Here is a 19,129-nt window from a genome sequence, read left to right on the forward strand (position 1 = left end):
AGGGGTCATAGCTAGAGATAGAGTCTTGTAAGGCCCTGAGGGCTAAACCCTTTGCCATGTGACACCCCAGCTTTCCAGCACAGTTGTTCCCACTTCTCCAGGTCTAACTGACACGCCTGGAGAAAAATTTCTCCACAGAAGTATTAGTTTCAGTCTGATTTCCCACCATCCAAGGGCTCTTTCTGGCTTCTCTCCCCTTATCATCCGTGTCTTCTCTAAACACAAGCAGTATTGATATCCACATAAACTAAAAAAAAAAAAAAAAAGTAAAAAAGAAATTGAAAATCTTCTTCAGTGAGGTTGTAAGTTGCATTCTGAGACAATCTATATGACTTGTGTAGAGTTCTTAAGAAGGATGGCTTCTGACCACCAGTCTGACCTTTGTCCCTTTCTCCAGCCTTCACCTCTTCTCCATTCACTCATGCAGCCTTTACTTCCCCTTTACAGATACCTACCTGCCTTCTCATTCGTATAGGGCCTAGAGTTTGACAGATTTATCAATCCTTGGATGTTTAAAGTCCTACTTACCTCCAGGTATATTTGCTTTTAACCTGAGAGACAGAAAGAACAGAAGGTCTTGAGGATCAAATAAATGGGTCTCAGGTGGTTGGAATTTAAGCAGAATTTCTCCAATCTTAACAAACATCTTGGTTTCTTTCCTGTGGCCTGCTCTGTCCATTGTTTTCTTGCATTTTCCATTTTGAAAATTCTCTTCCCCATGAAAATTCTGACATACACTGTAACATGGATGAACCTTAAGGACATTATACTAAGTGAAATAAGCCATCACAAAAAGGCAAATACTGTATGATTTCACTTATATGAGGTATCTAGAGTAGTCAAATTCATAGAAACAGAAAGTAGAATGGTGGTTTACAGGGACTGAGGAGAGAGAAATGGAGAGCTGTTACTTAATAAGGTACAGAGTTTCAGTTTTGCAAAATGAAGAAGTTCTGAATATTGGTTGCACAACAATGTGAATATACCTAACACTACTTAAAAATGGATAAGATGTTATGTGTGTTTTACCAAAATTTAACATTTTATTTAATTTTTTAAGTTATTTGTTTATTTTTGAGAGAGAGAGAGAGAGAGAACAAAGGGAGGAGGAGCAAAAAGAGAGAGAGATAAGGAGACAGAGAATCCAAAGCAGGCTCCAGGCTCTGAGACGTCTGCACAAAGCCCGATGCAAGGCTCGAACCCACAAACTGTGAGATAATGACTTGAGCTGAAGGTAGACGCTTAACCAACTGAGCCACCCAGGAACACCCAAATCTTTTAAGATATAAGCTAGTAGCAAAACAAAAAACAAAAGTCAAGACAGAGATTTGCAGCATGATAGGATTCATTTCACTGTGACTTTGAAGATGGAGGGGACCACATGGCAAGGAATTCAGGTGTCCTCTGGAGGAAGTGCTATAACCATAAGGAACTTAATTCTGCTAACAACCTAAAAGAACTTGGAAGTAGACTCTTCTGTAGGTCCTCCTCATAAGAGCCAACTTAACTGACACCTTGATTTTAGCCTTGGAAGACCCTGAGGAGGAAACCCAGTGAAGTCATGACAGACTTCTCATATACATATCTATATAATAAATATGAGATAATAAGTGGATGTTCAGGTGGCTTAAAAAATCCCTTCCTTAACCTCAGGCCCCTTTTCCCATAAGTTCTCATTCCACCCCTTCTTTCCTTTACAGCCACATTATTTGACATTCAATGTCTCCTTCAGCTCTTCCAATGACTCTGCCTTCCCCCCAAATGTCAGTGACTTCCTGCAGTTCCAGTTCCAATGGACATTCCAAAAGTTTTCTCTTACTTGACCTCTGTGGCATTTGATGCTCTGGGCTACTTTATTTTTTATGAAATGACTTTACTTTCGCCTTTGGATTCTGTAACCCAGTTCTCACCTGGTTTCCCTCTTACCATTCTTACTGCTTCTTCCCAATCTCCGTAGATTCTGCAATCACTAATTAATTCTTAAATATTTTGTCCTCCGGGGCTCTGTTATTACCCCAGCTTTCCCACTCCATGCATTCTCCTCGACGAATGCACCTACACACACAGTTTCAATTCTTAATTATGTAGGTATTATTGACTCCAAACATATTTCTTTGGCTTGTACCTCTTGGCCAAGCTTGAGATCTACATACATAATTTCTTTTGAAACAGTTAATCCAGGAAACCTCAAAGGACTTCCAAGTCACTACATCCAATTATTCTTTCCTTACCAGATCTGCACATTTCTTATAGTTGCAACCTTGATAAATATTGGTCTTTCTAACTCAGTCACCCAAAGTAGAAGAAAATAAGTGTTGGCCATATTCCCCTTCACCCCTTACCACCTTAGGCACAATCCAACTACTTAGCCAAGTTTAGTAGATTTTGCCTCCTAAATATCTCTTAAATCTGCCCTTATCTATATGTAGTCATTTCTTAGTTTGTGCTCTTTCACTTTATACTTGATTATAATAACAGTTTCCTAACTCTTTTCCTAACTATTTCCTAATTAGTCACCTGATTTTCATTTTGTTCCATTATAATTCATTCTCCACACCAGAGTGATCTTTCTAAAATGCAAAGCTGATAATATCACTGCTCTTGATTAAACTTCCATAATAACTCTTCATTTTTTTCAAATCCTTTTCTTAGCATGCAACACCCTACAAAGTCTGGCACTAACCAAACTCCCCAACTCATCCTCTCTCTATGGACCTTTTGCTTGGGACATACAAAATTACTACAAATTCATTAATATGTCAAGCTATTTCTTATCTTTATTCCTTTGGACATGTTGTTCCTTTTTTCCGTAATTCACCAATGCATTCTTCAAATCTTAGCCTCTTTAAAACCTGTTCTAATGATAGCTGCATTTAGGTGTCCTCTTTACATCCTTTAACATTGAACCATGTGTAAATTGATAGCACTACCTCCTTCACAGCTCCATGATAGTGGTCTTCTCTGGCTCCTCCATTAGAACTTACACTCCTCCAGGATGGTGGATGGGCCTTATTGACCTTGTACACCTACTATCTAACACAGTGTCTGGCACCAATCAGCGAAACAAGTATACTTTAATACATGCATGCATGAATTGTCCTTTATTCATTGCTCATTGAGAGCTGGCTATAGTTGAAAAGTGACACCAAGACAAAGATATTATTTTTGCTCAACTAGTAATAATGATAATAATAATAATAATAATAATAATAATAATAGCTAATACTGTGGGCTGGGTACTATGCCACTTTAACTTTGTGATTTCATTTTACTTAGAACATTTTTAAGAGATGTAAGTACTATAGTTATCCCATATGTTAGATGAGAAAACTGAGGCATAGGAAAATCAAGTAATTTGCCCTAAATCAGCAGATATGAAATCAAGATTCAAAACTCGATCTCTCTGACTCCATCTATATATAAGCTGCCAACCATATATAATAAGCTATATAGACAGTCTAGGTTTTGAAATACTCTTTTCCATTATCAGACAATATACCAGACCAAAATTTTAGTTCAGAAAATTGGATGTATCAGTATATGGTGAATATATGAAAATAAAATAATAGAAACAATGTTTTCTTCTTTCTTTTTTTCCCAAAAATATCGATCTGCATACACATCCTACCTCTGCTACTTTCCAGTTGTGTGACCTTAGACAAGTCACTTAACCTCTCTGCACACCCATGTCTTTATCAATAAAATGGAGTTAATAATAGAAGCTACTTTATAGTGCTGTGGTAGGGATTAATGCATTAAAATATGTAAAGCTCTTCAAAGAGCCTGGCATACAGTATGAGCTCAATAATTGAACATTGTTATACTGCTCTTATTACTTGTGCATGAGCATCCTAATCCCTGAATACCTAGCCATTCACCATAACGGTCAGGACTACTCCTGGCCAGCTCCATAAAAATGACACTGGTTTTCACTTAAAGGCAGCCCAAAACAACGTAGCATTTAACTAGCCCTCACCTCTATGAAGACCTATTGATAAGGCTGCAAATTCTACCTCTCAGTGGAAGACCTAGTTGCTTAGGAACCCAGAAGCTTCCAAACTGATGCTTATCTATCTTCTCCACCATAGGTGAGTTGGTCTCTGCCTGAGGATGCAGAACCAGATACGTTACCTCTGGGAGGAATTTGTTGTTATAACTAGAATGCTAAGAAGGAGCCACTGGTCAGCTTTTATAAAAGAGGATATTGAAGCCCATGGCAAACAGGGAATAATGAAAGTCAGAGTTTGCTCAGAAAAAAAGGTGCTCCTAAAGTTCAATAGCTTGCCTTTTCATACTGGGAGCAAAATTTGAACATTTGAAACAAAAAATTTTTATAATCTCTAGATAGAGAGAAATAGTAGGGAATTACAATTTAAAGGAAGGTGCCACCCACCTAAGCAATGAGGAAGTAGAAGGAACTTCTGACTTGAGGGACGATGGTCAGATAGGGAGATCTAAAAAAGAGCAGAGAGTGGAGAGAATGACAATGGGTTTCTGAGTATATCCCCCCCACCCCTACAGCAGCCAGGTGTGTGTGGGGAAAGTAAGATGTTGCAGTAATAGAGATTGCCACGAAAGCCCTTGACGTGTTGATGCAGAAATCAAGAGCATTCCTGCCAGCACCCCGTTTGCCCAGGCTGTCCAAGCTTGCCTGGCAGCAGTAAAGCAGGAAAGAGTGGAGGAAGCATCTGCAGAGGGGAACGGGGGATGGCATGCCCGACTCTGGTATAGCACATCTGGTATGATGCCTACATGGTGTGGATGCTCATATGGCTTATAAGTGCTGGCTATGAACTTACCAGAGGCAAAGACAGGCCAAGCAGGGGATGGAACAGAGTCACTGGGGATCTGAAGCAGTAACGAGAGTCAATATGCGCCTAACTGACAGGAAACAATGGCCAAACTCCTTGGGAGCAATCACTATGTGCCGCCCATTCTGGAAGAACCAAACCAAGTTATAACTGCTGATGCTCCATAGCAACTTTAATGTGAATAAAGACTGACTCCCAAAGACCAGGTGTGAGATACTAAAGCAGACGCCCAGAAGGAAGCAAAGGAGGACAACATCCAAATGATTCTTCACCTCTAGTTCATGCAAATATTCCCCTGCTCAGGATCCATCAACTCTCTTGAGAGAGAGAGAGCATTTGCAGGGTTTGGTTATCCAAAAGAGACAGCATTACCTTGAAATGGGTAAGTTTAAGGTTTTCCAGAATTGTCAGAGATGAAAACACCAGAGCAAGATGAAATAAAGTAGAAAAAAAATTGAAAAGTACGTACTTTGGCCCATCTAAGTGATAAGTTATCAAATCTGACAGTTTATACTATTACTGAATATGCATAGTGTGATGGGAATTAAGAAGGTAAGTTTTTTCAACTACAAAGTTAGAAAAAACTTCCTAGAGCAGTACCATGGAAGGTAATTTTTGAAAGGCAAGCAGGTGTTACCCAGCTATGAGGAAACAGGAGTATATTTCAGGAAAAGCAAAAAAGATGAGCCAAGGAACACTGGAAAATTAAGAACATCATGTTCAAGGAAAGTGAAGTTGTCTGAGAGGAGGCCTGAGCTTAGGAGTGAAGAGAAAGGAGGTTGAACAGGTAGGCTGCAGGACCTTGCCAATGGCTGTAGAGGTTGTGGCCTGCTGGGGCCTCTGAGTGGTTAGAGGCTGGAAAACAGCCTGTGCTCTGCCCCACAAGGGCACTGTGTACCCCACGGTGGAGTGGGTGCACTGTGAGAATAAAACCACCTTTTAGAGTTCACACAAAGGCTTGCTTTGCTCTCCAAATAGCCCGCCAGGGGGCGCCGTCTCAATTTTGCACATTAGCAGGGATCCTTTACATAGGGTCAGAATACAGGAGATCTTGCAAGCTACTTTAAAGAATTTGGACTATAAAGAAGAACAATGGGCAGCTGGTGAAAGGTTTTGGACAGCAGTGTGACGTGACAAAAGAAATTATTCCACAGCAGCTGTATGCAGGGTAGATTGGAGCCAAGAGATTCAGGAAGTTACTGCAGTGGTCCAGGAATGAAGAGATTCACTGGTATCCATGGTAACAGAAAGGGAAAGACATGGAAATTATTTTGAAGGCAGAAACAACAGGACTTGATTACTGATTGGATATGAGTGTATGAAAGAGACGGCGGTAATAAATGACTCAGGGGTTTTGAGCTTAGAGAGCTATTAGAATAAATCTGAAATAGGGATGCTAATCAGGAGGGCTGCTTTGAGAGGGAAAATAGAGTTTGGTTTCAAGCATGTTGAATTTCACATAATGATGCAACATATCGTGGAAATGCTCTCCATACACTAAAAAGGGCAAATCTAGGGCTCACTTGCCTGTCTTCCTTCCTTCCTTCCTTCCTTCCTTTTTTTTTTTTTTACTATTTTTTCTTTCTTTCTATAATTTTGACTGTGTCTGAGGCTTTTTCTGAGGGCTTTTGAAATAAATTTACTACTCTTCTTACTTTAAAATTTTTTTAATGTTTTATTTATTTCTGAAAGAGAGAGAGAGAGAGAGAGAGAGCGTGAGCAGGGGAGGGTCAGAGAGAGAGGGAGAAACAGCATCCAAAACAGGCTTCAGGCTCCGAGCTGCCTGCCAGCACAGAGCCCAACGTGGGCCTCGAACCCATGAACCATGAGATCATGACCTGAGCCGAAGCTGGATGCCCAAATGAGTGAGCCACCAAGGTGCCCCTCTTCTTACTTTTAGTAAACTCTGAAGGACATTGTCATATTATCATCTCCAACCTTACTTTCAAGGTAACAGCAAGTATTTCCCAACACCTATTTGTGGTGGCCACTTTTGTAGACACAGCTCACAGTAACAGATTCCATGCTGTTGAGAGATTTCTACTTTGTGACAGCTGATATTTACAGTATCGATGCATAGAAAACACACAGAGCAGAATAATCATTGAATCAAAATCTACACAAGATTAAAAGTAGTATTTTCACTCTATAAGTGGAAATAGGAAAGAAGAGGAGAAAAAAGAAAATAAGAATGGCATTATGCTAGATAAGACCAGTGGTGAGATGTTGGTGGTTGGAGATAAAAAGAAAATTAGCTAGAACTTCTTTTCTGGACAGGGCTCATACAAGTCATCATCTCCTTAGGAAAGGAAGATGGAATTGGGATGCCGCTTAGATAATAATAATAATGATTATTTTCATTCATCTAAGAGTTGACACTCTCTTCCCATTATCATATCCTCTCCATGGATTCCAGGACTTATATAAGACCATATAACTATTCTTTAGGAAAGCTGGGCCTCAAGCTCAACAAATTTTCAGTACAGCAGGCTGAATCACTTGAATGATGATAAGAGAGACCATAGTATTTTGTAAGGACTTTCAGCTACTTAAAAAATTTTAGAACGTAAGAACCCAAAATTATTATTAAAGGTAGCTTCTTTGGAAAGCTTTTTCTCTGACTTTTACAAACCAAGGTCCTTCTAGAAGAAAGATCCCAAGGGTGGGCTGTTCATCTCTGTCCATTTGAAGAGCACATCCCTTTCACTCATATGTCTGTTTGCCTTTGGTGCTGTTCCTTGTACATAGCAGTTCTGTGAGTTTGTGGGAAAACAGCTACCTGTTATATAGTCTCCCACTACCTTAGAGAGGAGGGTCAACTTTGAGCAAAGAGAGAGGAAGAAATAACATGTTTTCTTCCTTGTTTTTCTACTTTATTAGTTTCTATTGCAGTTTAACATTATGGGCCAAAATCTGGGCTCACAGTCAGGTGACTTTGTTCATGGTTTTGGTCTACTGATGAGCAAATTGTTTAGCTTTTGTGCCAGTGTTTCCTCTGCTGCTAAAGAGGTTCACTAACACCTTGGATGGATGTTGAGAAAATTAAGAAGGTCAATCAAGATGATGCCTTCTGGATACAGGTACCATCTGCAAAGTCAGCTGGCGCTGGGGGAGTCCCCATTCCCACCTATAGAAAACTCTGGGATTAATTTAAATTTCCTTGTAAGCTGTAACCATCAAACACTCACCGTTTACTTACATAATGTGTTTTCTTCAAGTTTCCCTCAAATTGTTCACTATACTAAATAGAGGGACTTTTTTTTTCAAGTATCTTTATCTTTTGCAGCTAGTTCAATATATGAAAGCTTGATTTCTTTGCTACCCACACAGTTTCCTCTGGGGCCTTAGCCTTCCCAGTGTTCTATGACTCATTGCGTTACTTTTCATAAATAGATGCTAAATAACTGTCCCTGGGTCTGTTGGAAATGTCAGATAGAAATACTCAAGGAAAAATCTTAATTAACAAAGTTAGATATTCCCCTTCTCCTTTTTGTCTCCTCTCTCTCTCTCTCTCTCTCTCTCTCTCTTTTTTTTGTTTCTGCTCTCAGCCTGCTTGTCATAGACAATGGTTGTCAATCTCTGTCAGATAACCGTTTGCTTTATTTCTCCTTCCCCACAATATACAGCCCTTTTATTAAGAGGGGAAGTGGGAGTCTTTGATAGTTCTCTCTCTTTCCTCTTATCCTTCCTTTGTCCATCCCCCCCCCACACACACAATACTCTCTACCCTCCTATTTGTTCTCTCCTCCTTGTGCTTCAATCATATGTCACTCTTTACCCCAGAAAAAATGACTTCCTCCTACCAGAGACCTACTTGATTTGTCATCTTTCTTGATTGCAAAGATCCCTGCGAATCCTGAACGGTTCCAACTCAAGGAAAATAAAGATACCCAGGGTAATTCCAAGCCAGGCTGGAAAGCAGAAACTGCAGGCAGTGAGAACAGTTGTTTTCTAATTAAGAAAGTGGCCTAGAGATAGCCGTGGAAAAGAGAACACACGTTGGGCACGGAAGCCACATTCTTTCAAGACAGTGTCTCCATGGGACTCTCGTGTTTCTGCACATCTCATGAGTAGAGGCTGTGACTTCCTTTGTTTGGGTCTATCTTATCAAGGATATTTGCATAGAAAGTAGCCTTGGAAGATACAGTGTTCCTTCCAGAGCAAAGGGCAGAGCCACTTGCTGTCCATTGTATTGGCTTTGGGGTCCCCAAGCTCAGGGTTCCCTCCTGCCATGCAACCTACAGCAAGCACAGCTATCACCCGGTCCTTTTAGTGGCACTTTGTAGGAGCTGGGGAATCAGGGAACTGCCACAAGAAAGTTCTGCTACTCTGCTCCTTCTCTGAGTAATAATGTTTTCTGTCTCTGACCCAGGAGTCTTGTGCCTTCTGCCAGCATCTATGAAGCTCCAGCAGGCTAATGTATTAGATTGCAAGCAGGGTAGACTCTCAACCCTTCCCAGCTCTTGACAGTTTCCAGACATTATGATGTTTTAGGCTGTTGGTAAGAATATTAGACAGATCATAACTTAGAGGCAAACATTTTTTTCTCTATCAATATCTTGAAATAGTTAAATACTTCTCCCCCTCCCCTTCATGTCCCACCTCCATCTCTAATGTACTTTCTTAACCTTGATAATGATGGGCTTTAATGGCCCATTTATTCAGTGGAGTGGATTTCTAAAACCCATTTCCAGATTACAGTTTGTGTGCCAGGATTACATTTGTTTTTATTAATAGAGAAAGGAGTGGGGCGGTAGATTAGGGCTGACTTTTCAATCACTTAGTCAGCAAATGCATCCTGAGCAACTTTGTGCTGTTGTGTTAAGTGCTTCACAAAACAGCCTCAGTTCTCAGGGCATTTTAACTTCCTCACTCCAATAAAGAAAAACTTCCCTATAAAAAGAACCCAAATGTTCAAGCAGCTCATTCAGGCAGTAACGTGGAGAAACATTTTTATAAGAGGGCTTTTAAAAGTATTCTCCCTCATCTATCCTACTCTTAAGCAGGAAAGCAATCTCAGGACTCAGAGTCAATACACTTTTTTTTTGTTTGTTTGTTTTTAAGAGAGTGAGCACTTGCGCAAGTGGGAGAGAGGGGCGGAGGGAGGAGAGGGAGAGATGTACCCTTTTTTTAAAAAAAACTTCTGACTTTTAGGGAACTCAAAGACTAAAATTCCCAGACCTACCAAGCCAACATGTTTCTGGTACTACTGATTTGTAGTAATAATAAAATAAAACCTTGCCATCTGTCATTTCCAGTTAATTCAATACATAGTGATAATTATTTGTTGGGGGAAGAAAGCAGTGAGTCATGGTAAGGCTTTAATAACTGATGAAAGAGCCATGTGAATACAGACACACACAGAGACATACAAAGACAGTCACAGACTAACAGACATACACATACACACACATCTTCACATCAACTTGAATAATGGCATTTCTTTAACAATGGTACTCAAATGATGAACACATTCAGCAAAAACTATAACCTGTCCTCAGTCCTTCTAAGTCTCTGTGATCCCCAATTCAGTACAGAAATTAACCTCCAACCAAAAACAGTGCTGACCACCTTAGTTTCAACCACAGTCTTCAGAGAGAGAAAGTAAGATAATTGGTGCAGCTTGGTTATTTGTGGAGATGAGGTAAGTCTGAAACCTACCCAGTTCTATTACCAAGGTACCTAGCAACCAGCCACTAAGGTAGTGAAGGGTTTATAAGGGATAGGATATTCTCAGGCCTTGCATTCTTTCTGTGGGAAAAAGCTGTTCTCTCTCTGACCTACCCCACTATTCACAGCTGATTGCTTTTCGCAACACTGCCTGTTTTCTTTGTACTGATGTCCCTTTAGAAAAAGGACTACAGCATTCATCAGAGTGGGCCACAGGTACAGCTTCTGTTGTGGCCCCGAGACAAGAATGAGGATGAGTACCCAAGGGTGAAGAAAGATCATTTCTAGGGTCGCATAACTGACTGGACAAAAAATGGTTAAAGACCTCCACACACACCAAGAAGATGGAGGAATTAGCCTAAAGTTAACGACACTTTCATGATGACAAAGACTGCTGGGTTGCTCTTTTTTTTTCTTAAATTTATTCTTGAGAAAGAGAGAGAGAGAGAGCAAAAGTGGGGGAGGTGCAGAGAGAAAGGGGGACAGAGGATCAGAAGCAGGTTCCCTGCTGGCAGCAGACAGCCTGATGTGGGGCTTGAACTCACGGACTATGAGATCATGACCTGAGCCAAAGTCGGAGGCTTAACTGACTGAGCCACCTAGGTGCCCCAGGGTCGTTCTTGACTTGGATATTGTTCTGTCCTTAATTAAAAGCCAGAGTTATATATATAACCATACACAATGACTCCACTAAGTGAGACGGCTAGGGGAAAAAAAAAGAGTGAGGCATAGGAGAGAGTTAACTCATTCTCAGGTGACCAATGATGTGAGCTGACTGGAAAAAAAATTAACCACAAGTTCAGCCCAGCCTTACACAGAGCCAGCAGTAGTACTTAGGGATAGGGGTAATTAGAGCTAAAGAAACACAGCTGAGAGAAACTCATCTTAAAGTGAGAACTCCAAGCAGTTGCAGACAGAGAACCTAAGAGTTCTCAATAGTTTAAGAACTCTGATCCGAGAAGTCACTCTTCCAGTACAGACCAATGAGAAACATGGAACAGCATGTCACATAGAAGATAATAAAATCATGTCCTAGAATTCAATGAAAAATGGGAGGAAAGATGGAGACCTCTACGTGGACTAAGCATAGACATTTCCCTTAGGTATTCCTGGCTAAATCTTTTACCAGTTCACTAATGAGTTAAGATCCTATGATTGCTTGAGTATATACTATTTGTAGTTTCAGGCGCACATGTGCACGTGTGCATTTACTTGTTAACTATTCAGAACTTGGATGAGTACATTCTTTGATATGGGTTTAATAATCTTCATTTACTCCTTTTTGTGTTCATTCTAACAACCAATGTGAAACCCCCCAGCAAATACTGTGAGGGATAAATGAGCTGGACTGGATGTGCCCAATGGACAATCATAACCAAGATTCTGGTGATTGGAGTAAACATTAGCAATGGCCCTTCCAGAATGTTGCTTCAGCAGGATTAGTTCTATCTGGATATGCCACACTACATACTGGCAGATCACAGGGCTGCAGAAGAAAGGTCCCAAGAGATCTGAATGCTATATCTAACTCTTCTCAAAGACAGTGTGATTTGGCAGAATTAAATGACCTACCTACCCCCAAATCATTTCCTTCACTAGCCTGACACGTGCCTGAAATTCTTTACTCCCTTTGTTAAAGCAAACATAATGTTAAAATGTAATTGGGAGAAAGGAGTGGTTAACACTTTTAGCTCTTAACGTTCTACACAAACACTGAAAAGGCCATTTCTTCATATCAACAAGCAAAGGGTCTTGAATACAGTGAATGTATTTTAAACTTGATCCAAACCCAGAATTGGTTGCACAAGTAAAAACATAATTATGAACTTAAAAAACTTTGAAGTCACAACAGTACTAAAAGAACTGAAATATTAGGTTATCATAGGCATGAAGCAGAGGATGAGGAAGCAATAGATCCAGGTGGAATGGATGAATGTGAGACCATCATCGCCAGGGAGCATCACAGCATTTGCAAAAAGAGTAGGAAAATGGGAAAGGAAAGGGAATCAGTTGGTTATAAAAAACAAAATGTCACAAGGCTTGGTGGGACTTTACGCTTCCACTTAGCCCTCAATATTTTTCCTACAGGCTTCAGGGGAATAAAAAGTAAAGGAAAAGTGGACAAATATAAAATATCTTACTTCCTTAAACACAAAATATGGAGAAAGTGGATGCTCAATTGGCTATGTTCTGAGTCCCTATTCTGTGTCAAGCCCTGAGCCCAGCACTCTCTTTCCACTGGGCCAAAGACCAAGCCATAGAATACACGTCGTTACCATAGCAACCAGTGAAACCCCGTGAAAACCAGTGAAAATGCCCCACTAAGACTGAACTTTCTATTCTAAATATTCCTAAGATTCATCTCCAATAGAAATAGACTTTTCTTCACACTTCTGAGAAAAGACTGCGATCATTTATTAGTTATTTAGTTATTTATTGCCATAAAGTTTAGCAGTAACATGCAAAACCTAAGCACTGGAAAAGAAACAAAATAGACCTTCAATGGGCATGCAGGTTGTTTTTCTTTAAAAGACTACCATCTACTTGACATCTGGGTAGAATATTAAGAGATCTTAATGTAACTCTCAATTCCATCTGCCAAAATGAGCTTTAATAATATATTTAAGAAATATCCCAGCCCCTACCCCTCAAAATATCAAAAAAGAGTTAAACAGTTGAAACTAAAAGTTGTAAGAAACACACTAACCAAGGCATGATGATACTTTTATCCAATTGGGAAACTCCTCACTTCAGAATTAAGGAAGGGTGGAATGGAAATCTGACCTTGCCTGGTTACCTAGTGCTGGCTCTTCCTGTCTTGGTTGGAGAGCGCCACCTACTGTACCTGCCCCACTACTCTCCTCATAACCATCCCTTCCTCACGGCGAAGCAATGCAAATGCCCATGGCTTTGAAAGCCTAGAGCCATCTCTAATATTTATAAGCATCAATTGAACAAGTGCATCTTTGACTGTAGGATAAAGAAAGAGGTAAGAAGGGTTGGCTTTGTAGCTTGGAAGGACAAGTATACTGGAGATTCGGAAGCAGGGTTTTAACCTTCATCTTACCACCTAGACGCCTGGTCTGACACACTCTGCTCCAGTCCACTTTCTCAGCCTCATCTGCCACCAGGCCTCTGCACCAGATTGGATTGCTCATTATGTCCTATATTATTACTCATGGTTTTGCCCATTTCATTCCCTTTGCCTTGGCCTCACCACTTAGCCTAAACCTGTCTATCTTTTAAGGACTAGTTAAGAGAATTTTTCTCTCTTCATGAAAGTTTCCTTGTCAGTCTTTACAGTTCTTCATACCATACATGGTCAGTACCAATTACTTACCAGTGAAACTGTCTAGTGGCACCTCTTATAAGTTTTATTACATAATTCTTTCCTGTTACTATAAGTAGTCTCATGCTTGGAGTGTCATTGCTAACAGGTTTTTAAGTTCCTGGAGGGCAGCAGTGACATGAGATATTTATTCATATCACATAGCACCAAGAATAGGGCCTTGGGTCAGGAACTTTTTATTTATCTCATCATTTCTTCTCCAAAATTTCTTTCGTTGTGTTCTGCCTAATTCTTCAAAGGAGTTTATCTTTGTGAGAGGGCTCTGACTTCAGTGTTAACCACATACCCTATATTCCCTTATCCACACAGCATAGCAGACAGAAGGATGAGTGCAGGCAAAGTATAGTGAATATAGGCAAAACCAAAGAATGAGTAATTTTTTCTTTTCTTCTAGAGATTCCTCAGTAACCAATAAGCCAATGTGCTTAATTTTAATTACCCAGTGGCACTATGGAAATTTTGAAGTCCTTGTTTTCATTAATATTTAGCAACAGGTTAAGGATATAGTCAGCTCTAAAGTATACTAGCTAAGACTATAAATTTTAGAGAAAGAGAAAATACGGAGTTTTTTTCTTTCCCAGCTCTACCATTTAAATCCCATATAACCTTGGGCATGTTTCCTGAAAACATTAAACTTGTTTCTTCATATGTAAAATAAAGATAACTTTCACCTAAGGGCATATTTGTGAGGACAAGATGACTATGTTCAAAGCACTTATCACACTGCTTAATAAATTGGTGGTGGTGTTTATATTCACAAGGCCTAGCACGGAGCCTGCCCCATAGGAAGTACTCAACACACACACACACACACACACACACACACACACACACACGGAGAATAGAAAATAGGAATAGATCAGGAATAGATTCATCCCATCCCAGGCTCAATGAACAGATATAGCCAACCAAGCAATGGGCAGCAGGAATATGTAAAGGTCCAGCTCCAGCCCCTAGTCCTCAATGTCCATCATTTGTCCCCCAAACTCATTGATGACAATCTGCTCCTCTCATTCTCATCTTCTCTGCCTGAACTCTTCTCCAACTTCTACTTCTGGATGCTTCTTATTTGTTGACGCAGTAGGACATTCCCCTCTAGCCTGGCTGGTGTGCTCTTAGACTAAGTTGAGGAGCCACAGTCTGGGGCCACATACTCTACTCTGAGAAAAGGTTTTCTCTCCTTCCCATCCTGCCCAGGGAAGGCTTTCTGATCTCTCCAAGAGATCCAAGATCTCCAAGAGAAAGGGGGAAGGGCCACAAATATCCAAATGGGCACTTAGCTAACAAAAACAAAAATATCCATCATCTACTTGAAAGATGACTACACATCCAACTTTGTGATTATATTTTCACTTGTTGCTGAAAAATAAACTATTCCACATTCTAATATGTATACTAGTCTGTCCACTACTAGAGACTAATTTTCACTACTGTTTGTGTTTAAGCCAGCCTATCATGTATGTCCTATGACTGGGTGTGCCAAAGCCTCTTGCAATGGGATGCTGAGTATCTACATATGGGGGTCAAAAAGGTGTGAACTTGTCAAAGATTATCCCTGCTTTGTTTTGTTTTGTTTTAGCACCATTCCTTGGCAAACTGGGAAAACTGGTGAACTGATTCTGAGAATACTGCTTTTCCTATTACTTTGGTTTTAGCCAGTTGCCAATGAATTATCCCTCAGATGTGGACTGACATTGACTCAAGGTGCTTTAAGTGCAAAAAAGTATAAGGCTAAACATACCTCCCAATGGTGTTTACACTTCTATATGTGAGTCTTTGAAGAGAGTTCTTAAAGAATCAGTGTTTCAGGGTAAGATCTCAGATATCTTGACAGAGGTTGAAAATTACATCTCTTCCTGAAATTATATCATTTTGGGGCCCACTTACTCCATCACCTGCAAATGTTAAAGCTCAGATAGGACAGAGTGAAAGTAATAGAAAGATGGAGATTAATATGTAAAATATGAGACTCTCTCCTTTCACTTAATTTCTGAGTTTAGAAGTAGAGTCATCTGCTCCAACAAGAGTTTTACAATAACCAAGGCCAGCTATGAAAAGTCTTCCCATGGTTTGGCTTCTGTAGCTGCCTTTGTATGAAAAGTAACTGCTTCTTTCCCTCAGGTAAAACCTGCAAAGTCTGTTCCAATGATTTTGAAGAATATCATTTTGAGGCTGAAACCACCAACACAGAGAGAAAGCAGAAATTTCCCTTGTAAGTAGGCAAAATGAGTCCTAAAGACTGGACACAGAGCTATATAATTCAGCCTACTTGATATTATTTCCAGCGGGCTCAGGGGACCAATTAGTGAGCTCCATGGTCCTAATGCTAGAATATTATGTTGTCCCTATGACAAGTTTGATATCATAAAACTCACCACTTCATTTTGCTAATAAGAAAAACAAGTAGGGGTGTCTGGGTGGCTCAGTCAGTTAAGCATCCAACTTTGGTTCAGGTCATTATCTCACAGTCCGTGGGTTCAAGCCCAATGTCGGGCTCTGTGCTGACAGCTCAGAACCTGGAGTCTGCGTCAAATTCTGTGTGTGTGTCTTTCTCTCTGCCCCTCCCCTGATCATACTGTCTCTCTCTGTTTCTCAAAAATAAATAAATGTTAAAAAAAAAAAAAGAAAAAAGAAAAACAAGTATATGTTGGAGGAGACTGTGAAGAAAGACAAAAGCAATCAGTATAACACACGATAGGATGTTCATAATGAATGTAGTTTGGCTGAGATACCACGGGACCATAGACAAGGGGTGAAAATGGTAGTCAATGCTGAGCATGGCTCAGGTGAAGAGCCTCAAGGACAACTAGACACAACTATGGCCAGAAAATAAAGGACCTGCAGGTAAGGGATTATGAAAGGAATTAAATCCCCATCCTGGAAGTAGATATGAGCCTTGTGTATCAGAGTGAGCTTAAGTGGAATGATTGATATTCATTAAGCCATGACCTTGAACTTAGGCAAGGTCAAAGAATTTTACTACATGAGAAATGCAAAGATGTGACAGAGGAGAGATTTCTAGCTTCATATAGTAACCTTTGAATTGATGTTTTATTCTAATTAAACTTCAATTTAACTCTAGGAAATATGCTAACCCAGAAATATTCCATGAAACTAATTGCCTGGTAAATTTGGGGTGCGGGGAGGAACACTTTCTACAAAGTTATTAAATGGAAAAGCTGAAAGAAGTTTTATTCCAAAGTCAATAGACTAAAATAAAACCCATCAATGTACAGTGTGGGATAACGTCAATTGGGGTGGATGGTAGGGGAAGTAGAATTATCTCTGCCATCTTTTCCAAACTATACATATCACCCCACACATAGATTCTGATGGGCCCCCAGGAAAAAACTCCCACCTTCTCACTCCAGAGATGGGTGAGAAGGACAGAAACCATCAGATTCACTGAGTGAGAAAAGAATGAGAAATGAGAAAAATGAGAAAAACCACTGGCCTACAGTCAGATGAAATAAGAATTAAATTTGGATTCCCACACATATGAAGTATTTACTTATCTGAGGCTGTTATTTAATTTCTCTCTGCATCTATTTCCTTGTCTTCAGGAAAAGGAGAGAATAGTAAGAGCTACCTTATGAGTTTAATGTAAAAATTAAATGAGATATATGATAATGACATTAAATAAATGTTAGTGGAATCCCAATTATATCATGCCATTTATAACCATGATATTTTATTAAATAAATATGTCAGACTCTACCTACTGTTTTCATTTTACCTTATTTTTATTCATATCAATTTGCCCTGGTTTATACTCAAAGGATTTCCTGTAGTGTATAATTTTAATCAGTTTGTGGGAAAGGAAGTTCTCAAAGGAAAGACTCTTTGCTCTATATCTGATGGAATCACTGGCATAGAATTTAGAAAGTTAAGAAATAACTCATTTACAATTATTTGATTTAACATGGAAATTTCCTTTGGGTTTGGATTTCTTTTTGTTGATGTCATCGGCACAAAGTAAACTGCTGAATATAAAGATATGAATCCAGTATTAAGAGAGCAAAGTTGTGAAACTGTACCAAGCGACCCAAATTTTATTCTCATTGATGTTATCAATTAACTGGAAGTTGAACAAATAATTTTCTCATGAGGTAGTCTACCCAAAAGTCTAAGAAATGCCACTTACCTATCAAAATAAATACATATGGCATAATTCTAATGTAGAATACCACCACATAAGTAGGCTTCTATAAGTCAACACTCTTAGGAATATGTCTTATTTACCCTTTTCTACTTATATATCACTAATATTTTTGTATTATTAATATTTATCACAATCAACACTCTGTATACACTAGGAACACTATAAAATTTGCAGTTTAGTGGATCAGATGAGAAGATTATGCTGAGATTGACATACTCCTTTCTCTACCTCATGGTTTATTTACCTAACTGAAGGTTACTGTGCTCTTTGGGAATTCATAGGGGCCCTTGGTGAAACTGACAAAATAATTTATTTTCCTAGAATTAATATTCATATTGGAGCCTTCAGAACCCCAGAAAAGATCCAGGTGTAAAAGGAAACTCCAAAGAGTGTTTAAGACCTCCCCACCAAAGAATTTTCCTCTTTTTCCCCATCATATATCTCTATCCTTGATCTACCTAAAATTCTGAGAAAAGAAATCAAGAGAGTTAAATTAATATAAGTGTGAGTTTGTCATTACCTCTCTAAGTAAAATTATGCCCAGGATTTACAAGCTGCATTTCTTCAGCTTCTCTGCTGTCATAAACTGCAGTTTCACTTAGCTGAGGTTGAGAATATTGGGGAGAGTCAAGGTGAACATCTAGCAAAGAGCTTTGGAAACACTCCAGGGAGAAAGTTGAAGCCATTAGTCACCGGAACAACAAATGAAATGAAATCGTTCTAGAGTTTGCTCCTTCACCTCTCCCCCACCTCTACTTTCACTTAGTAACCAGTGAAAAAAACATTAAGTACTGGTCCTATGCTGTCCGTGAAATAATACGCCTTTTCATCTTGAGTCTAACCAAGAAAATAGGACGTTTCTAATACATCCTCTCAAAGATGCTTTTAAATGTAGTTATATAAAACATCTGAGAGTTTTTTTTTAAAAGCATGTTATTAATAAGGAATAATTCTTAGATACAGAAATATTGCCTAAAGAACTCCCTTCTCTGGAGTTCTGATAGAACAGAACAGATAGAACAGATTCAATTGCAAGGTTTTGCTCATAAAACAACTATCTTACTACTGAAGAAACTAAGATTCAGGAACCACAAATGGTTTGTTCTGTCATGCAGCTAGTTAATGAAAAGCAAGTTG

General features: G+C 39.4%; 1 long non-coding RNA gene across 8 annotated transcripts in view; it reads left to right on the forward strand.

Moving 5' to 3' along the window:
* Nucleotides 1–19,129, forward strand: part of LOC144244597 (uncharacterized) — an 80,022-nt gene that overhangs the window by 21,931 nt on the left and 38,962 nt on the right. The gene's annotated exons all lie outside the window — the stretch shown is intronic.

The sequence above is a fragment of the Crocuta crocuta genome, unplaced genomic scaffold (assembly GCF_008692635.1).
Source record: "Crocuta crocuta isolate KB4526 unplaced genomic scaffold, BGI_CrCroc_1.0 scaffold98, whole genome shotgun sequence".
NCBI lineage: Eukaryota > Metazoa > Chordata > Mammalia > Carnivora > Hyaenidae > Crocuta > Crocuta crocuta.